At 42.0% G+C, this 22,968-nt stretch overlaps 1 protein-coding gene across 1 annotated transcript in view; it reads left to right on the forward strand.

The window, feature by feature from the left end:
• LOC124608348 overlaps positions 1–22,968 on the forward strand; it is a 203,593-nt gene that overhangs the window by 82,539 nt on the left and 98,086 nt on the right. The window lies entirely within an intron of this gene.

The raw sequence follows: 22,968 nt of genomic DNA on the forward strand, positions 1-22,968 counted from the left end.
AGGATTTTTCGATCTAGAGTAAACGTTCCATAATGTAAAATGGTGCAAAATGATCCAAACTGTCTGAAAAATAGGTGCAAGCTATAGGAAAGGCGAGTAATCTACGGTACGTGCAAAAATCAGGAGTGAGTAATAAGTATGGAAGACGAACAATGAAGTGCGCGGATTATAAAGCCTGTAAGACAAGAATGCGATCTCTCATCCCCACTGTTTAAACTATACAATGAAGAATCCCGACTGTTTAAACTGTACAATGAAGGAGAAATGATGGAAACAAAACTGACGTTCCAGAGTGGTATTAAAAGTCAAGGTGAACGGATATCACAGATAAAATTCGCCAATTATATTGCTATTCTCAATGAATGTGAGGAAGAATTACGCCGGCCGCGGTGGCCGAGCGGTTCTAGGCGCTACAGCCAGGACCGCGCGACCGCTACGGCCGCAGGTTCGAATCCTGCCTCGGGCATGGGTGTGTGTGATGTCCTTAGGTTAGTTAGGTTTAAGTAGTTCTAAGTTCTAGGAGACTGATGACCTTAGACGTTAAGTCCCATAGTGCTCAGAGCCATTTGAACCATTTTGAAGAATTACATATCCTTTTGAATGGAATGAACAGTGTAATGAATACATATTATGGACTGAGAGTAAGCCAGACAGAGACTATTGAAATGAGGTTTAGCAGAAATAAAAAAAAAATGGCTCTAAGCACTATGGGACTTAATATCTGAGGTCATCAGTCCCCTAGACTTAGAACTACTTAAACCTAACTAACCTAAGGACATCACACACATCCATGCCCGAGGCAGGATTCGAACCTGCGACCGTAGCGGTCGCTCGGCTCCAGACTAGCGCCTAGAACCGCTCGGCCACAGCAGCCGGCAGCAGAAATAAGATTAGCAATAAAATTAACATGAAAATTGGAGACTACAAAGTAGACGACGTGAAGTAATTTAACTACTTTCTAAGCAATATAACACACGATCGACGAAATAAGGACGGCAGCGCTGGAGGGCATATAAAGCGCGTCAGGGGGACGCGGATAACAGTGCAGTCGTTGTCGTAATGCGGAAACGGAGCGGATCGTCTGACTTGCCAAAGGATAGGGTAATTGGCTTTCGGGCCAAGTGTGGAGGCATATCCGAAATGGCTAACTTTATAAACTGTTTGCGTGGCGCCTTGATTAAAGAATACCCTGCATCGCAAAATTGCGCTGTCTCCTCAAAAACTTTTCAGTGAACATCCTGCGTACGGGTCTCTACAGCAGGCGCCTCTTTCTGCACCCATGCTGACAGCTGTCAATAGGCGACGAAGGCTGGAATTTGCACTCCAGTGCCACAACTGTGGGTCAGTGGGCCTTTTACGGTGAATCACGTTTTATGCACCATCGGACAGGTGGCTGGTGGCGCGTATGACGTGAAACGTCTGAAAGCAGACTCCCTGCAACAATCGTAGGAAGGGTCCAGGCGAGAGGAGGGAGCGTTATAGTCTGGAGAATGATTTCATGCTATTCCCTTGTCGTCCCATAAGGCACAATGGACCATCAAAAGTATGCAAAATGCTGAAACAAAAAATTTTTATGACGTACTCATTGATATAAAATGTCTGACCGACAGCAAAGTAAAATTTGAAAAGAAACTGAGAAAGTTTCTCCTTTGCAACTCCTTCTATTCCGCAGAAGACTTTCTATTATTGTAACGTGTAAGAGGTGATGCCTAGGATTTACCAACCCAAAACATCTGTGATTCAGAAGTTTCAAGACTGATTCATTTCTGAGTAGGGGAGCGCGCGCGGACTGGTTCCGCCGGGTGGGGGAAGTAGTGGAGCGTCTCAGGGAACGAACTGACGCTGCGACAGTTGCCTCCGGAACTAGAGGTGGGTCGAACTCGTTCATTCCCGTGAACTACTTCATTCATTTCACTCTTTGCCGTGAAGCGTTCAAATGAAGTAGTTCATTCGTGAAGTACGGAAGCCTAGCGAAGTTGCCCAGTTCGCCGCTCAGCCGCTGCTACGCTCGCTTCGCCTCGCTCGTACAATAAAGCTTCGTAATACTTCACAATTTTACCAACAGATGGCGGAACTATGGAGTAACGTGCACGCAACGTTTTACGCTCTTACAGCGTCTGAGTTATCTTAAATACAGCATGGTCGAAGGGGACAAAGGGCGTTTCTGTCTGTGTCCAAGTGTCTGAACAATTTTATCTTGGACTTTACGCCCGTGAACGGCACCTTGTATTTTAAAAAGTGTTTGGCTCCGTTTATATGTCCACTATCTTTTTTCTCTAATTGTCTTCATTTCTATCTTTTGTGTTTCTCTGCGGCCAAAGAGCGGCGTAGTATGCTGCTGCAGGCCTGCCTGTATACAGGTTTCAAAATGACAATAAAGAAAAAACAAAGGGGGACAAAGGAAAGATAAACAGAGAAGGCTGTCACATATAAAGAAGGTACTACATTTAATCTTGCTCGACATTTTCTCATGAAGCGCCCAAAAAAGTCTTTATCTGCCAAATGAAACATTATTTGTTGTATTCATGAACTGAAAAATAGGGCTACCAACGAAATGCAGTCCAATTTTATGTTCCTTATAAAATTTAATCCAAAATAGAATGAGTATGTTCAACACTGTCGCAAAGTCTATATACCTACGTTAAGTAATTATTCAGAAGTTTTCCTTTAGATTTTATTTTTGTTGACAATAATAACCCACTAGGTTCAAAACGTAAACTGTCACCTGTAGTCACTGGTACGATTTCAGATAAAATCCCTCTTTCAGTGTTATTAACAAACCTTTTATTTTCATGTTTGCTGTGCGTGCTCACACAGATAGCCACTTGGTTTCTATCTTTAATATTCATTCGTCTTCAAGCGCTGCCAACGGTAGGCTACCCGTAGACGCGAAGTTTAACTGCACAAATAGTCACGGGTAATGATGTCAGCCCTGCAGATAGCAGCTGACGCTGCCTTCTCCTCACCCCTCACCTCCTCCACCCGTCCTAAACCTATCGTTCCGCACTAACACCGCGTGATTCGTCGACAGGCAGGACAGGGAGGAGCGAAGTGATGGGAGGAGGAGTGACATGGGGGAGGGAGAGGGGAAGAGAGTGAGTGAACTAGAAAAAAGTGTGGAGTGTGCTATCTGTCAAGAGTTTGAAGTACCAGTTCATTGAAATTGAGTGGTTAGTTCACACTTCACTGGAGTGAAGCGTTCATTTGATCGACTCATTCACGAGCTCCCCATCACTATCCGGAACACTGGAGAGTGCGCATCGCTTGCATCGTGAGTGCGTGTCATTGACCTCGGTTGAAAAGTGGGAGAGGTGAAAATAAGTTTTGCATGCGACTGAACAAAACCGCCACGGAGACTCTCGGCATGATTCAAGATGCCTTTAAGGAAGAAGCCGTGTCCTATGCAATGGTTTTCATGTGGTATAAACGTTTCAAAGATGGCGCGGGAATGTTGAAGATGACGACCGCTCTGGGAGGCCATCTTCAAGCCGAACGGATCACAATGTGGAGAGAGTGTGGGATCTCTTAAACAATAACCATCCTCTTAGTGTGAGTGCTCCGCCGCTTGAGGGATCGAGTTCGCCGCGTCCACCCGGCGATCAACGGCGACTGGATTCTCCACCACAACAATGCGCCCGCTCACACGTCGCGCGCCGCCGCCGAAGTTTCGGTCAGGTTCAACGTGACAACACTGTCACAGCCACCCTACAGCCACAACTTGGCTCCAAGTGACTTTCTCCTCTTCCCCCGAATCAAGACAGGCCTAAAAGGGAAGCGATTCGACTCCATCGACGCCATCCAGCAGGCTTCGACGAGAGCCTTTGACAGCATGACGCCCAAGGCCTTCCAGAAGAGCCATGAACAGTGGGAGGCGCGCTGGCAGCGCTGTGTTGACGTTGAAGGATCATGTTTTGAAGAATTTTAGTCCGCTGTACTTACAAGTCCAATAAATTTCTAGTTCTGAGTTAAGTCATGAAACTTTTGAATCACAATCTGTATCTTTTCTTTTTGGGGAAAAAGCTTAGAAATGTTCAGAATGTAAACATATGTACAAATTAATTTGCAACATGAATGTAAAATTACTCATTCCACGTCATTATGATCTATCGCGAAAAATGATTCGTGGAACATGAAACTAATTAAATAAGTAACTAGCTAACTGCATCTATCCTTGGGGACCATGTCCACCTCAACATGCTGTTTGATTTTCTCGGCGTGATGAGATCTACCAGCAACACAATGCAACGTCTCACACAGGTCGCCGTGTTCGTGAGTGGTTCAAAGAGCGCGTGGCTGAGTTTATTGTACTCCACTAGCCACCAAACGCCATTGATTTAAATCAAATCGAGAATCTTTGCGACCTTCTCGATCGGCTGTTCATGCCATGGATCCACAACCGAGAAGCTTGTCGCAACTGGCTACAGTGTCTGAAATGGACGATGTATTGACTTGTACACTGTTAAGCTTAAGGCTGTAGGAAGCCAGCAAAGGGGCTCCGAGATAGGAAATACATTGCAGAGAGCAGGCAAAAGGGGTAGCGTTTAAGTTATTGGAGGCCATCAGTAGCGCTGGAGCCGAGAGAATTGCAGACGCTCTGGCCAGCTGTTCCGCGGAAGAAATTTCACTTCATAGAATTAACTGATTACTCCATCCGCCGCCTAGACGCTCTTGTAAGGCGTCTCAGTAGAAGAGAGTCACAAAAAGGCATGTCTAAGCAGATCCAGCAAGCTTAATACTTACCCCTGAGAACCTCAACATCAGTAGGTTTACACTGGTTAGAGCGTCACAACAGCAGTGAAAAGCCTCTGGATTGGGCCAAGTGACGTAAAACACTATTGTTGCTGGCCGTAAGAGGAAGAGCAGTAACGTTTAGCTTTCAGCTGAACCCTGTTGCTACCAAACTTGGAGTTCATTAATATAAAATCCAGATACATCCCTACCTACCGACTAGGAGAAGGGGAGGAATCTGAATGTGATTGGCCAGAGACGCCCTGGAAGTGTAGAGCAACTCGTCAGATTGGCCGAAGCCTCTGAAGTGACGGTGGATTGGTGGGCCAAGTATGGGAAGGGAAAAATAGTGCGCCGCCACAATCCTTTAAAACCAGTTGTTTTTGTAGTCAGAGGGAGCTGTCAGTCAGATCATTGGGGCGCCAACTCCATGTCGCTCATTGCCAGCCTCGGTAAGTTCCGACAAGTCTGTTTCTCTCACTTGGTGTGCTGCTCACAAAGTTTGTACTTAAAATGCTGCTCGTGTTCGCTGCTCTTGCTAGTGCTCACTCCACGGGCTCAAGACAGTGACTTCTGTTGTGCAACCACTAGCACCCTTTGCTTTTTCTAATGTTTACAAGTACCCTTCATTGTAGTACTTAGCCTCACTGCAAATAAACAGCATTAACCAGACCCTTGGTGCTAAGGCAAACAATCAACGTGCTTTCACTGAAAGTTTGTCCCTTTCATTTGCTCCTAACCAGTCGTAAATTGCAGACTGACTTGTAACCCCCTGCTTTCCCTCCATCCTGTGTTAGGACATGACACTAGATTCGGCAAGGCTCCTTATTCCTGTTGGAACCTTCCAGAATCTGGCTGACTTTCTTCCTGCACATCTCGCAGCGGACTGACTGCAAAACCTGTATGTTCAGGCGTTTTGACAGGTGGTCACATTAATATCACTGGATGGTGTAAAAAGCAGACTAGCACAGGCAAAGAGGTCGTACCCAGCAAAAGAAGTACTTCTAGTATAAAAAATAGGCCTTAGAAAACATTCGTGTGGTCCATACCAGAATGTTTCTCAAATGTGCATGACTCATACTAAATAGGAATAAACAGTGGCTCTTGAACGTATGCAATGTGGATGGTAGTAGGTTTGTCTGACCCATGGGAGAGCTTCACAGAAATGCCGGTCGACGACAATTGTCGCGAAAGCCTACTTACAAAGTTTCAGTAACCAGTGTGAACTGAAGAATCTAGCAATATAAAACAAACGTCGATGTGTAGCTCCCGTAGGATTAGTGAAGAACAGATTAGGCTAAGCACAGCATGCACAGATGCATTTCGGCTGTCATTCTTCCCACACTTCATATGCGAATGTAACGGGAAGAATCCCTAACGTGAAGTATGATGGGAAGCACCCTCTACCATGCACTCCACAGTTGTCTGAAGAGTATAGATGCATATGTCGTTTACGGATGTAATTTTGGGAGGGGGGGGGGGGGAGGGGGGGGGGAAATCATTAGTCTGGTTTGATGTGGACTGCCTCGAATTCCGTTTTTGTGCCTCAGATTTGACTTTCAGTCTACATCCTATATTACGAGTATTTGTTGTATTACTTCCACTATAGTATCTACCCTCTACGGCTCCCCTAATACGAGGGTAATCCCAGAAGTAAGGTCTCCTATTTTTTATAAGCACATAGACCTGTTTATTTCTACAATGGTTTACATCAGTTTACAGCTTGAACATTTAGTTGTTTTTCGACATAATCACCATTTCTGTCGATGCATTTTTGCAGTCGCTGTGACAGTTTTTGTATGGCCATATCATACCAGCTCGCTGCCATGCTGTTCAGAAAGTTATGAGCCTCTTCTTTCACCTCGTCGTCGGAGTTGAATCGCTTTCCCGCCAAATGTTCTTTTAACCAGTTGAGAAAGTCGTTCTGTTCGGCTGCAAGGCGGTGAAGAAATGCGCAGGAAGCATCAACTCGTTGCCGCATGTGGTCTTCAGTCAGCATGCGTGGCACCCATCTTGCTCACACCTTCTGGTAGTTCAATGTTTCCGTTAAAATTCTGTGAGCGGCGCTTCGGGAAACCTCAGGAACCAACGTGCAGAGATCATCCAGGGTGATCCGCCGAGCTTCACGCATACTTTGCTCAACCTTCAACACTGTCTCATCAGAAATTGACGGTCTCCCGCCCCCCTATGCGTCGTGAATTTCGGTCCGACCAGCTGCAAACTCTCTACACTACTTACGAACATTTTTGACATCCATGCCCGATTCACCATACACTTCCGTCAATTGGCGATGGATTTCAATCGGCGCAGTGCTCTTTGCATTCAAAAACCGAATAACTGCGCGCAATTCGCACCTGGCGGTAGCATCCAACGGGAGCTCCATTCCTAACGGCTGCCTGAGCCATGGCGTGCGCATGTTTACACACAGCGCGTGAAGCAATCTTGATAACAGTGTGACCGACTGCCACACAAACAGAGTTCTGTACTTATAAAAAAAAATAGGAGACCTTACTTTTGTGATTACCCTCATATTATCCGTCTTTCCCTATAGCTTACTCCTATATTTCTCAGAATTTCTAGCGTCTTGCTCCATTTCACATCATCAAACATTCTTCAGTGTCCATAGAACCTAGTAATGTGTCTTGTTCTTACTTAAGGCTTGTTACGATTAACAACCACAACTTCAGAACTGTCTCTCTAGTGCTCTACGTTTTCACAAGCCGAACTACTTGTTATGTAACAGATCCTTCATTTTCTTTTTCATTATTCTGTATATTATCCTTATCGCCAACTCGGATGCACCGGTCATTACGCTAATTGTGCAGTAGTTGTCAGGCTTATCTGCCGTTTCTACCTTCGGTGTTGTGAGGATGATTTTCTTGCAAAAATATGATTGCATGTCAAATCACGAGGCAGGACTCTTCAGGAGTAGGTCATCTGGGGGGAAAAAATCCTGGCGTTCTGTTTGTCGCCCAAGCACTTGAGTGTAATTTGCAGAGTATCCATGTAGATGTACAAAGTTAGATACCATAATCGATTAAATAAATGAGAGTACCCGAAATGGGACCTGGACAGGTTAGTCAGAATGAGTGAAGTGCATTGGCAGGAGGAACGTGATTTCTGATCAGTTGTGCAAAGAGTTGTCAACACAAAGTCAAATAGGAGTAATGCAGGAGTAGGACTAATAACGAACAAGAAATCTGGAATGCTGGTGAAGTGCTATGAGCAGCATAATGAACTGTAATGCTGCCTTGTTCCGACCAGTGAGGGTTTCTAAATGTTTTAGAATAAGAAGTAAAATGTTCGCGAATCAAGGTAGCATACATTGACAACAGCAAGAGAATAATAAAAGTATGAAAATGTAGTCCTTAGAATTAATGAGTTGAAGTAAAATTCTCCAGCTCATATAATATCTTGAATTGGTTAAATACCTATCATCTTTATTAAACTGAATCATCAGGTACAGAATTCGTTGTTGGAGAGAGGAACCGTCGTTTGACACAAAACTGCGGTCTGTGTTAGAATTCAATGCAAAGAATGATTTGCATGATAATAGTAATAATGATGGAACTTCGTTAATATTATAAAGTGAAGGCTCTAATGATGTATGTTGAAATTTGGAACGGATTGCATGCTTAAGGCACACAGTCGTTGCTTCACCAAACCAATCACTTCCAAATACACTCAACAAAAAAAGTTTTGCATCACCCTGGTTCCCAGAACTCCTGAACACAGACGTTGACTGTGGATATTGTATCACAGATATAGTCCCTTTGACTGTTCAGAGATGTCACTAAACCCTCCCAAAGATGTAAACAACCATGCATGAGCAGTGCCTATTAGACGGAGGGGGTCAGACAGCCTATCAGTTCCACTGACGTGGAGGTACACGGCTCGTGTTGTCTGTAGTTCAACTATGCCTAGACGGTCAATACGGCGGTTCGATCGCGTCCCCATCGCTACTCTATGCCAGAAAGGGCTCTCAGCAAGGGAAGTGTCCAGGCGTCCCGGAGGGAACCAAAGCCATGTTGATCAGACACGGAGGAGAAACAGAGAGGCAGGAACTGTCGATGACATGCCTCGCTCAGGCCGCCCAAGGACTACTACTGCAGTGGATGACCGCTACCTACGGATTATGACTCGGAGAAACTCTCACAGCAACGGCACCATGTTGAGTAACGCTTTTCGTGCAGCCACAGGACGCCGTGTTGCGACTCAGCAGTAGGCTGCATGATGCACAACTTCACTCCCGACGTCCCTGGCGAGGTCCATCTTGGCAACCACGACACCATGCAGCGCAGTACAGATGGGACCAACAACATGCCGAACGGGCCGCTCAGGATTGGCGTCACGTTCTATTCACCGGTGAGTGTTGCATATGCCTTCAACCAGATAATCGACGGAGACATTTTTGGAGGCAACCCGGTCAGGCTGATCGCCTTAAACATACTGTCCAGCGAGTGCAGCCTGGTGGAGGCTCCCTGCTGTTTTTGAGTGGCATTATGTGGGGGCGACGTACGCCGCTGGTGGTCATGGAAGGCGCTGTAACGGCTGTACGATACGTGAATGCTATCCTCCGACCGATAGTGCAACCACGTCGGCAGCATATTGGCGAGGCATTCGTCTTCATGGACGACAATTCGCGCCCCCATCGTTCACATCTTGTGAATGAGTTCCTTCAGAATAACGACATCGTTCGACTAGAGTGGCCAGCATGTTCTCCAGACATGAACCCTACTGAACATGCCTGGGATAGGTGGAAAAGGGCTGTTTGTGGACGACGTGACCCACCAACCACTCTGAGGGATCTAAACCGAATCGCCGTTAATCAACAGTGCCTTGATGAACTTGTGGATGGTATGCCACGACGAATACAGACATGCGTCAATGCAAGAGGACGTGCTACTGGATATTAGAGGTACTGATGTGTACAGCAATCTGGACCAGCACCTCTGAAGGTCTCGCTGTATGGTGGAACAACATGCCATGTGCGGTTTTCATGAGCAATAAAAAGGGCGGAAATGATGTTTATGTTGATCTCTGTTCCAACTTCTGTACAGGTTGCGGAACTCTCGGCTTCGAGGTGACGAACTTTTTCTGATGTGTATAATTAACAGGCTGATAATCCATAAAACTTTCTGGATTAGTGAACCTGGTGCTGATTACACTACTATTAATATGTTATTAAGCATTTAGATATTGTTTCATTAGTAATTATGATAACAAAAAATATGGAACCTTCTTGTATGGAACGTGCAACAGTAAGCAGAACAAGAGTAAGTTGTACCTTGTTTTTGTATTTTAAAACAATAGAAGAACGAAAATTCCACAGGTAGCCGAATAAGCGCAGGAGATAAAGTTTCTGTAGTACTATTATGTCTTTGACGTTGAGTCATTGCGATTTCTTATATTGCCCCTACGGAGACAGTGTCTGTCACAGGTTTCGGAAGCGCCATTCAATGACGTTTCATTCAGAGGCTCATCGTTGACACATAATGATAGTAATTTCATAGTTATAGTTAATGGAATATGAAGCTGCTTGGCTAAATAAGTGTATGGCGGTAGGTACACAACAGGTTTTGCAAACATTTTCAGATAATTAATACGAGGGAATGGATTTCCTTATCATGACATTCATGTAAGCCGTTTGATCATAACAGATTGCTTAAGGTTTCTCAAGAAAATATTGGACGTCATGAGTTAGTACGCTCAGAACTATTTAAGTAAATATTTGCCGCCCCCCGGCTCTATTTGAGAGTAGTCATCAGGAAACCTGAGAAAATTGCGACGACGTCATCAGACGTTAACATTTTACAGTGTTAGAGATGTTATGAAGCGTTGAACGGTGAGAACGGTACAGGATAAATTGTAGATACTAATTCTATTAATTATGGTTAAAGATAGAACAGTTTATCATAAGGCAGTGCTCAGCAAAATTATTAGCTAGTACACTTTTAAAGTCTCTGTTTATATAGCTCAGACGCATCAGATAAACATTCAGTTGATGTGATTTCAGTTAAAATTCTCATTGTTATTTTTTCTTCTCCATTTTATCTCACAGATAGCATCGTACGAACAACATATAAAACGTAGTATTTGTGCACTGAAATGACTGTTACCGTTTGTGTTTCAGTATAATAAATGTCTGAAGTCAGGAGATGCTGGATGGTGGTGGTGGTTGAATAGCTTTTTTGTAGACGTTAACAAGATACAGTGGGTCTAAGGACATAGTGAGGGAGACGTTGTCAGTTATTTTTGGGACCCATCTCTGTAGTCAAGATCCAGACAGAGGTTAATGGCTGCACAGCAGGAAGGTCACGTCATTGTAGCTAGGGTTGTATCTAATTATGCCATGAGATAGTCTATCGTTATTAGGTTATGGGCAACAGTTTTGCAACAAAATTTCCTGTACATATGTACGACCTATATTGGTCCTATGAAAGAAAATTCGTTGTTAACGTAGAAGTAGAATTTTTGCACGGTTAGCAATGTCTAAAGATAAGCTATACATTAAATGGATTCGTGGTTGCGTGCGGGGATCTCTTGTTTTAAATTTTTCATCTATGTAGCATCACTCTATGTCTAGTAGACAATGATTTAAATCATCAAAGTTTGGGAAGAACGCTTTCATACAGTCGAAATCAATTTTGCAATTAATGTCCACAACTTGTACTACGTGTCTGTGTAGGGCAATTTTTCATCATTATGAATATAAAGTCCAAATCAATAATGACAGCGCACACAGTGTTTCGCAACGACAATCAAGTTAGGCACGTGGCATGCAGAACACTTAGTCATGCCACTGTGTCACTGTACCAGTTGCACGTCGAGCATTGAGTTCCTTAGCACGTGTGAAAGTGTGCATGAAATTGTCTCACACTACGCAAAGAAAACTTCGCCATCTTGTACTATGCCACTAAGGGATAGCAGATTGATAAGTTCATATTAGGAAAGTGCAATATACTTCATAGGTTCTGTCGGTATTTCAGTTTTTGTCGCGCACTTCAACATGTCTTAACAGAGTGTTAGTCTGACTAGGTCTCAACTTTACACCATATGTATTCATCAGTGTTCCATAACTTCGTCATATAACCACAAACACAATAATCTATTAGAAAATAAGTTCACTGCATCACAGTTTATCAATACATATTGGCTACGAAGTCTTTCGCGACGTATTTCTTGAATAAAAATCTCTTGGTGTACATGCCGCGTCAATTCAGGATAAAACTCCAAGCTTTCGACCACTACCTCCATGGTCGTCGTCAGGGCTAAAACTGACTGTCGTGAACTAGCGAGGCTCCCACTTTTATATGCGAAGGACGGCTTCTGATTGGCTGGAATACGTCATAGCAACAGCGATATGGCGCGTAGTGAAGTGGTGCCCTCTACTTCCAAAGATGTAGTTTCTATCCCGCGTTGCTTGCAGCGCCATCCCTTGAACTTAAGTGTTTAGCAAGCCTGTACGTAGGAGAGCCAATAGCGCTAACAATCGGTCTCAACGGGACGTTCTCCTTATGAACCTTTGGCAAATCGTACAGTCTTGGTGGCCTAGGTGCTCTCGGCCGTAAGTTCTTCACCAGTTCGTCGGAGAGGCCAGAGTTTTTTAGTAGCTCCCTTGTCTTCCTACTGAGCGCCGATGTGGGATCCCGTCTGAGAATCCGGTATGTGCTGTCCTCCAGTAACAATCCAACTTTCTTGTGGTAATCTGTAGCGTTGAGGATTACCGTGGTGTTCCCCTTGTCAGCAGGTAAAACAACTAGATCTTCATCCTTCTGCAACAATTTCAGTCCTTGTCTCTCCTCTGTGCTGATGTTTGACTTAGGCGGCTTGGATGTCGCTAAAATCCGGCTAGTAGCAAGCCTTAGGTCATCCGCTGCTTCTTGAGGAAGATGACGAACTGCTTGTTCCACTCCACTAACAATCTCAACCACCGGTAACTTACGTGGAGCTGGTGCAAAGTTCAATCCTTTACTGAGAGCCGAGATGGTAGCTTCATAGCAACAGCGATATGGCGCGTAGTGAAGTGGTGCCCTCTACTTCCAAAGATGTAGTTTCTGTACCGCGTTGCTTGGAGCGCCATTCCTTGAATCAGGAGGTAAAGTGCGGGAAGTTTTTCTCTGCGATTTTTGTTTATCCAGTGCATTCTTCCAAGTGTTGCTAAGTGCATAGCCGTTGTCTCTGTTAAAGTTATTATCGCTAAGTCTAATTTCGACTGCTTCCGGGATCACAGAGTCCCAGTAATTCGATGCATGGGCTATTACTCGGGTTTCTTCAAATAAAATCTTATGCTTGTTAAGCAGGCTATGTTCAGCCACGGCTGATTTTTCCAAATACCTGTATTTCAGGTGGCGCTGGTGCTCGATGCAGCGGTCGGCGACGGTTCTTACAGACTGGCCCACGTAATTCTTGCCGCATTCGCAAGGAATAGTATAAATTCCCGACACTCTTAAGCCGAGACTATCTTTGACTGGTCTCAACATTTCCTTAATTTGCCTAGGTGGTCGAAAAACTGGTTTTATTAAAAAAAAATGGTTCAAATGGCTCTGAGCACTATGGGACTCAACTTCTGAGGTCGTAAGTCCCCTAGAACTTAGAACTACTTAAACCTAACTAACCTAAGGACATCATACACATCCATGCCCGAGGCAGGATCCGAACCTGCGACCGTAGCGGTCGCGCGGTTCCAGATTGTAGCGCCTAGAACCGCTCGTCCACCCCGGCCGGGTGGTTTTATTCGTTGCTCTTTAGGACTCTGCCTATCTTGCTTGTTGCAGCACCGCAAAAAGGAAGCCGCGCTATGTGTTGCTCCTCTTCTTGTATATGGACTGCATCGTGTCTTACTTTCTTGGACAATACTGATTTAATTTCACTGGCAGAATAACCGCTCCTCTTGAAAACAGTCGTCAAATGGTTAATCTCAGGACCGAGGTGGTCCTTGTCGGAAATAGTCCTGGCTCTGTGTACTAAACTATTCAGCATAGCTCTCTTCTGAGACGGATGATGGATGCTGTGGCTATGCAGATATAAGTCTGTATGGGTTGGCTTCCTGTACACAGAATGGCCCAGTCGTCCATCCGGCTTTCGCTCCACCAACACATCTAAAAAAGGTAACTTCCCTTCCTTCTCTACCTCCAATGTAAATTTTATGTTTGGATGTACACCATTTAAATGTTCGACGAACTGCTTCAGCATGTCACTGCTGTGTGGCCAGATTAAAAAAGTATCGTCGACGTATCGGTAGAAGCATGATGGTCGGAGGTGAGCACTGCTCAACGCTCGTTCTTCAAAATCCTCCATGAAAAAATTCGCTATTGCTGGTGACAGTGACGGACCCATGGCAACTAAATAACAGGCGAGCGTTCATGTCTAGTTCATACCTGGTATTTATTTCTGGCCGGAGTCCTCTCACCATTGGACTAGGAATGGGTGGATATGACTTTGGCGTCACACCAATGAGCCAATTTAAGCAGGACAACGGCGAAACAGGCCGATAAATTTGAGCGGCTTAACCGTGATCAAGGAACTACTGGGTCCAACGGCATTCACCGCATTGTTATCAACTTCTCTGACAAGGAACTTGATGAAGCTACCATCTCGGCTCTCAGTAAAGGATTGAACTTTGCACCAGCTCCACGTAAGTTACCGGTGGTTGAGATTATTAGTGGAGTGGAACAAGCAGTTCGTCATCTTCCTCAAGAAGCAGCGGATGACGTAAGGCTTGCTACTAGCCGGATTTTAGCGACATCCAAGCCGCCTAAGTCAAACATCAGCACAGAGGAGAGACAAGGACTGAAATTGTTGCAGAAGGATGAAGATCTAGTTGTTTTACCTGCTGACAAGGGGAACGCCATGATAATCCTCAACGCTACAGATTACCACAAGAAAGTTGGATTGTTACTGGAGGACATCACATACCGGATTCTCAGACGGGATCCCACATCGGCGCTCAGTAGGAAGACAAGGGAGCTACTAAAAAACTCTGGCCTCTCCGACGAACTGGTGAAGAACTTACGGCCGAGAGCACCTAGGCCACCAAGACTGTACGATTTGCCAAAGGTTCATAAGGAGAACGTCCCGTTGAGACCGATTGTTAGCGCTATTGGCTCTCCTTCGTACAGGCTTGCTAAACACTTAACTTCAAGGGATGGCGCTGCAAGCAACGCGGGATAGAAACTACATCTTTGGAAGTAGAGGGCACCACTTCACTACGCGCCATATCGCTGTTGCTATGACGCATTCCAGCCAATCAGAAGCCGTCCTTCGCATATAAAAGTGGGAGCCTCGCTAGTTCACGACAGTCAGTTTTAGCCCTGACGACGACCATGAAGGTAGTGGTCGAAAGCTTGGAGTTTTATCCTGAACTAACGCGGCATGTACACCGAGAGATTTTTATTCTATCAATACATATTATTTACATTACGTTCTTTCATCCCCCCCCCCCCCCCCCCCCCATGGATCTCAATACTTGTAGTAAAGCAAAATACAGATAAAATATTTATTGAACAAAATGTATACATCGTTCTGTAGGAATTATATCCATTCTCCATTGCACAAATAAATTTGCAATCATTACAGCAGTTTTCTTTTGCAGCTCTGGTTTGATTTCGTAAAATCGTCAGACTAGTGCTAAACTCCCATGTATTTAAAATTGTAAAGTACTTTAAAGTTTTGTTTTTGCCTTGATTGTAGTTAGTATTTTTTATTGGGCCGCAAGTCATTTGGTGAGACTGCTAAATAAATTTATTCATTTTAGCATTATGCCGATCAGGACCACGTCGTGTATTCTTAGAACAAAATCAATCTTTATTTAAGAGAGTTAAGCAAAACCACTCGCGAAAATCGGCAAGATTCAGAGAATGAATAAGAAACACGCTCAAATCTGAGCTGAATACTTTCTTGGAACTCGCGAGGTGCCAGGACGAATGTAATCATTCAAAGCCCACTTGTATGGGCAATGTTGCTATTCACATCCTTTTGAATACTTTCTTTCGCTTGTGTCTTTTCCCGGAGTTAGGCAGGGTCGGCATGGTTAATCGGATTTGGCAATGTTAGTGGAAGGGGTGGCCGGATGCCCTTCCACGGTAATCCATGGAATAGTATGTAAGTGTTCAAATGTCGGCGAGCCGTGTAACTGAGGTGGGATGTGGGTGATCAGCCCAGTATTCACCTAGGGGGATGAGGAAAACCGCCTAAAAACCACATCCAGGCTGGCCATCACGCCGGCTGTCGTCGTTAATCCGCGGGGCTCAGAGCCATTTGAACATAATGTACCCCATTTCCACAGTGAAGAGTCTAGCCATATATTTACAAATGTCTTCCTTTCCTTTAGAGAAGACAAGATTTTCATCTGAAATAGGGTAGTATCACAACATGGAGTTTCTACTTATCATAGTGTACTGTATATGAAGTATATATACTTACACTAAAATGCCCCTTGGCTTTACCTTCCTAGTAACTACGTACATACATATATTTCACCCATTGTCCGACTTTAACACAGCAGTGCAGGGCTTAGTAATCAGTTTATTTGCTATTTACAAGTACTGTTGGAGAGTGTGGTCAAACTAAGTGCTAATTGTTAAAGTTTTCCCCTGTAATAAATGTCTACATACCAATAGTACTAATCACATAGCCTTGTTTCAGCGTAGACATGGCTCCAAAAGTTGCTAGAAACATCACTCATTAAGTTAGTTTCTAAATCACATTTAATAATTCATACATACACAAGTAATTTATTTAATACACAAATATGATTAACCACCACTCCTGCTTCTGAAAATCCATCAAGTCTAAATGGTCTTCCCACATTGTGGTGGCCATTAATAGATCGTCGAAATAAAGTGCTACCCTATCTAGTAAGTCAGGCCACAAGGCTGTGTCAAAGGCAGAAATGAATATGTCTGAACCTAATTTTTATCTGAATGGCAATATAAAAAATTGATAACTCCTTCCTCCATTTATGAAAGCAGTATATTTTCTGGCTTCTTTTGATAGGCTTACCTGCCAATGCAAAGATCCCAAATCGTTGCTGATAATGTATTCAATACTATGAAACTTTTGCAGCTGTGCATCCTAATTATCTGTTGTATTTCATACAGAATAATAATTTTTTTGATAGCTCTTGCATCTAAAATGATGCAAAAGTTTCCACTGCGCTTTACCACAGCTAGTAGAGAGCTACAATATGGTGATATCAAGGACTCTATTCTTCTCTTCTCGAACATTTGCCATTTTCCTTTGTGACCGTCACTTTCTTGGTCCATGGGATGAAATACGTATTCTACCAGTATATTTCATAACGGTGAACTGCCGTAGACGCTATAATCTTATCCTTTATTTGACTTTCAATATGGCAGTTTGTGATGACCTCAACCCACAGGAAAAATAATTATCAAAATCTGAACTGTGAAGTCATCCAAAATTCTAGTTGGAAAACCACACTCTCTGTTATACTTCTCAATTGGTCACGATCCCACGTTGTTTATGAACTGAAAACTCTAGTACTCACGAGAAACTGCTCTGAAATTAACCTGAACCGACAAAATTGCGTATATATTCTCTGAAACTTCAAAGACATCTAAGACAATATCTGAAAGGAATTAGAAAAAGTTACAAAATTTCGTGAATCACACACAATACTGTTAACAATCGCATGAACACTGGGGGGCTTCACCATACATCTACCCACTTTTGAGTATAACCAGTGTTATACGACTCGCAGCAATACAATATCAAAAACTTTTATTACTGGGTAAACAGTCACTACGCGATTTGACAGCTGACATTTATAATTCCCGCTCACGTCAGGAAAAGCACCAATACGGGAATAGCAGCTTTTACGTTATTGGTCAGAACGCAAGCAATTATGGCGGTCGCCGTAATTTTCGCGCGAAGCCATATTTCGCGACAAAATATTCTTATTAGTCACTGACATACATCTAGTCTCATAACAATACATAAAATAACTACAATAATTTTGACATGCAAGGAGAATTAGTCCTAATGAGAGGAAGAAGTTTAAATTTACTGGTGTTTCAACGATGACTACCAGGTAACTATTAATTCACTGATTGTAATTTTATTTTCGTTAGCAGAACGCAAACAAACTAAACAATGAATTTAATTAAATAGAGTCTGTCATTCTTTTAATAGAGAAAGAAAGTTCCTGGGTCAGGGGATAGCGTTCGGCGAAATCCCTTAACTTTTTGTTGCATACGAAGCGTTGCGTTAGGCAGCACGATGTCGGCGGGTTACGATGATGAGAGCAGGATACAGACAGTTCCGCTGGTTAATCCTCTCCGGCGAAACGCAAATGAAGTTCCGGCACAGCTGTATCATTAACCCCGTGGTGATTAACAAACCACAAGACGCTAGTATACGAACGTTGTTGACATGTCCTCTCTTTCAAAGTACATGACGTAGACATCGCTCGTTTTTACACTTTATTCACTGTCCGTGACGCTATCGTCCATAATTACACGGTTCGTCACATTCATATAGTCTTAGCCACAAATACACAGTTCATAGAATTGTTCATGTATGTGAAGCACACCGACACTTCGACAACGTCACTGAAAGCCATTTATATTGCACAGTTAATTAGTCTTCACTTTCATGGCTTGATAGAATGTGATATACAACAGTTCCACCACCCAAAACCAATACCAGCAAAGTTCATTCGAATAAAGGCACAGTTCGTGTCGGCAACAACAAAGTAATGTTAGCGGCACTTTCACACTCCGGTTTATTTGCTCTTAAAGTTCTTCGCTGGCGATGGCATTACATACCGCAGTGGTAAAGAGAATTAACAATCTGATAATTCGGTATCACTGTCCATACAATTACGTATGCTTTTCATGGAACACAATACTATTTTTCCCGCTCACACTTCACAGACACGCCATCCACCATCCCCTCTACCACGCAACAACCTTTCAACTCTCGATATCACTATCGCTGTCCCCTGTCTATAGATGTTATATCGTTATCGTAAATTACATAAACCTTTATAAATGTTATTGACTGCATTTTTCACAATTAATAATATTCCAAAAGAGAACTTTAGAAACTTTACCACAGGTACAAAGCAAGAAACATATTTATCTATTGGCAAACGAAATAATAACAATTACATCTTTACATTTAAAAACCACAGTAGAATGTTACATAATCACAATTAGAAATGCCCATATGAACAAAAGAAAAAGAATAGAAATCTAAAGAAAATCACGAAAAAAATTTTATATGCGTAATTAGCAATGCCTTCACAAGTTTGACCACAGTGGGAAGGTGTACTATAGATGTATGCTGCTTTCACCTTAACGAACTTTACCTTTAAGAACTGGCATTATTTACCATGCTGTCATTGTTTTTATTGAGTCTACAACAATATTTTTGCTCTCGATTTTCGGAAAGCATTTGCCTGAAGAGATATCAGTCACTGCATAGTTATAGCTTAAGAACTCTGTCAAAAATGAAATCAATCAATCCACACAGAATTAGGCACGGGCGTATAATCGCTCCATTTCCTGTTACAACTTCCACCTAAGTCTTGATTTTGACATTTCGAGATCTGACAGCTTCAATAATCTTATAATCCTTCAAAGAAAATGTTGGTTCCCTACTGACCTCACGAATCTTACTAAATAAATTGGCCGACATAACATTCACTATAGCACTTGTGTCCAAAACAATTGTAGTTGATACTTTCTCTATGACAGCATGAACAGCAGCTTGAACAATTTCTTTACTATGATCACGGAATTTCAAGTGACCAGTAGTTAATTTGTCTCTAATGTCTGTATCATTGTTGTATCATAATAGGTTTACTGCGTTGCATACTTCGCCCTCACGCCACCCCACAGCCGACATCTGAGTGCGTAATGCAGCCGAATTTGTTTTGTTTCATTCGTCATTGTGGATCATGGCTTTTCCACCACCTCAATAATATTTGCAGAGGGATTCAGGTTTTACCAGTTTGCTTCAGTCACATGGTGTTGCACATATTCATCATATTTGGTTGATTGTAGTCCACATTTGGGAAATCCATAGATTGTTAATGTCGTTCTCTCAGTGCTCTGCCACGTTACGATAATAACCAGGATGATATCTCTTATCGTTTCCTCTCTTTCTATTAAAATTTATAGATTGTGATCGATTGGTTAAGTGTTACATATTGGGGTAACGACAGCTGCGTCATACAGTTGACACTACAGCCTTTTGTTCTTCCATAATTGTAAGGTTGCGTGCACAGTGGAAAGGACTGTGGTGCACCATTATTGTTTATGGCCAATTTTAAATCGTTTTGTCTCAGATGAAGTGAATCTAGTACAGACATGAAGTGTTCAAGATTGATTTATGGCACAATGACTAATTTTTCCCTTCGGTCCAATGGGAATTTTGCTTGTAGTATTCATAGAACGTTCCTGTGTGATATTGTGTCTTACTCAAGTAATTCTTGAAATAATTGCGTAGACTTCCTTGTCTGCTGTTAAATGGTTGAGGATTGAATACCTTCTTGCGGAGTCTTTCATGCACACAACCTGACCAGCATTCTGATAAATGTCTCCTCGAACTCTTTGAAGGTTTGACAATTTTCAGCGGTCCTGGATGCCCAATGTGCGGCTTCTCCCTGAATAAAGCCTGTTATGAAAAGGATCTTTTGTTCATCTGTCCATGACATTGATAACAGACCCTTAAAGAGTTGATAAACATGACAAGATGAATACATTTCGTCAGGCGTAAAAACCATAAACTGTTTGTGCTTTAATAAGCTCTTCTCTAATAGAATGGATGAGAATGAAGGTGCTACCCATTTGACCTACATCATTTCTATACATTCCTTCATATAACATAGGATTAATATTTTCGTCATTGATCGTAGCAACAGGGGCTGGTGTGTCAAGTACTATCTGCTTAACAATGGAGAGCTCTTGTGCGCTTCTAATTTGTGATGCGACATAATTCTGCCACTCTGTTAAAGTTGTTGTGTCATACGCTGTCTGTTTAACAAAAAACAGTTCTTGCAGTACGCTACTAAGTTGTAATTTGTGACATAACATTATTTCGCCATCCAGTAAACCTTTCCTTAGCGCAGTTTTAATTCGGTTTAATTCTGTGTTAATCATTTCTCCCAAAGTGCCTTCCTGAGATAACAACGCAGTAACGGTCTGTCGAACAACACATGGTGGCTCTGCGTCTAATCTTTCATTTACATTTGTTTCCTTACTTAAAAACCACTCAGAAAAATCTTTAGAAAATCATTCTCTTTATGCATCAAATTGTTCTCAAATTTTAACTTCCTGCTCTAGTGTAAAATCATCTAGCTTTTCGTTCAGTTTACGAACAGATTCTTTCGTATGTCTTGTTCATAATTTAATTGTTTTATTGCATCATGAATGCCCTGGTATTAAGTTTCTAGTTTTGTAATTTCATTCGTTAAGACATTTTGCTATGCCAACAACTTTGTCAATTTGACGATATATCATTTTGTATGGTTATCATTTCGTCTTATTCTAATGATAATTGTACAACAGTTGTTTTTATCATTTCTACCAAACTACAATATATTGTGGTTAATGAGACTTGTGTGGGGCTGATGGTTGGTTTAATTTCCTCGCTCTCAGCGTTTCATGCCATTTTGCTAGCAGAGGCTTCAGTGTTCTCAATGTTCACATCAGTAAATCTGTCATCAGTGGAATTTGATTCTATATCATCTCGTATTTCAGCTTCCATTTTTGTGAAGTTTCCTATTTTTACCACAGCATAAAAGGTGGATTAATTCACATGTATAAAATCACGTATCTCATTTTAATATGAGCACACAAATAACGATATTGCTGAACATGAATATTCTGAAAAGACGATATTAACTTGTTAAAACAATAAAGAAATGCTGCCCTATTCTGCACTCTTGAGATGCGAAGTCACCCATCGTGTACAAAAAAAGTTTTATTGATTGGCGACTCCATAGTGTCCTGTGCACTACGACCAGATAATGGGTATACTTGGAAGCAGAGACAGCATTGGTCGTATATTTTTGTTTATTATCGCAAAATCGATTTTCGGTCACTTAGTGACCATCTTCAGTGCTGTAATATATAACTTAAATTAGTAAGCACTGGTGTCAATAAGCTTACGGCAATCACATAGACTCATTGAGTCAAAAATATACGACCAATGCTGTCTCTTCTTCCAAAAAAAAAGTTTTACTAATATGAAAACTAATTACTCTTAAAATTTTAAAATATTCAAATGCCAAATAAAATTGCATTTTGAATGATTACGCCTGTCCTGCAGGAGCTACTCTATGCATAGAAAAAGGAGGATAAACAGTGTTACCCTTACCTTGTGTATTATGTCGTAAAGTAGATTGCTATCCTCAGTTTTTTTTGCAAAAATTTGTTTATGCTGGAAAATATTACAATTGTTGGTTTTAATTTCCTTTTTTATAACTAGATTGTTTTTCATCTGTTCATCAATATTTCATTACTTGCCAATTTTGATAGTATTTGAAACAAACACAAAAAATTGTGACATTATAATGTCAATAAAATTTTATATTTACAAATATACATCAAATACAAGTTTAGTAACTGATTCGTCAGTGTAATGCTGCCTTGTTCCGTCCAATGTGGGTTTTTTAAATGTTTTAGAATGAGAAGTAAAATGTTCGTGAATAGAGGTTACATTACATTGACGACCGCAAGAAAACAATAAAATCAGAAACTTGTTAGGATTAATGAGTTGAAGCAAAATTTTCTTGCTTCAGCTAATATCTTGAACTGATTAAATAACTATTGTTTTTATGAAACATTCATCAGGCACAGGGTATTGAAGAGCGGAAAAATTTGGTGACTCAAAACAGCGCTTTATGTTACACTTTAATGTAAAGGATGATTTGCATGATAATAATTATGATGATCAAATTTAGTTAACATTATAAACTGCAGGCTTCAATGATGTACTCTGAAATTTGGGAGAAATGGCACGCAATCTTTGTATCACCAAACCAGTCACTTCTAAGTAAATAACAGGCTGAAAATACATAACAAATTGTGGATGAGTGGAGCAAGCACTTATTACACTACTGCTATTATGCATTAGTTGCTGTTTCATTAGTAAATATGACAACAAAAGATACAGAACCTTCTCATCTGTAAGCTCTAAAAGGGCACAGAACGAAAGTAAGTTGCACCTCGTTTTTACATTTTAAAACACTAGAATAACGACAATTCC

The sequence above is a fragment of the Schistocerca americana genome, chromosome 1 (assembly GCF_021461395.2).
Source record: "Schistocerca americana isolate TAMUIC-IGC-003095 chromosome 1, iqSchAmer2.1, whole genome shotgun sequence".
Classification (NCBI taxonomy): domain Eukaryota; kingdom Metazoa; phylum Arthropoda; class Insecta; order Orthoptera; family Acrididae; genus Schistocerca; species Schistocerca americana.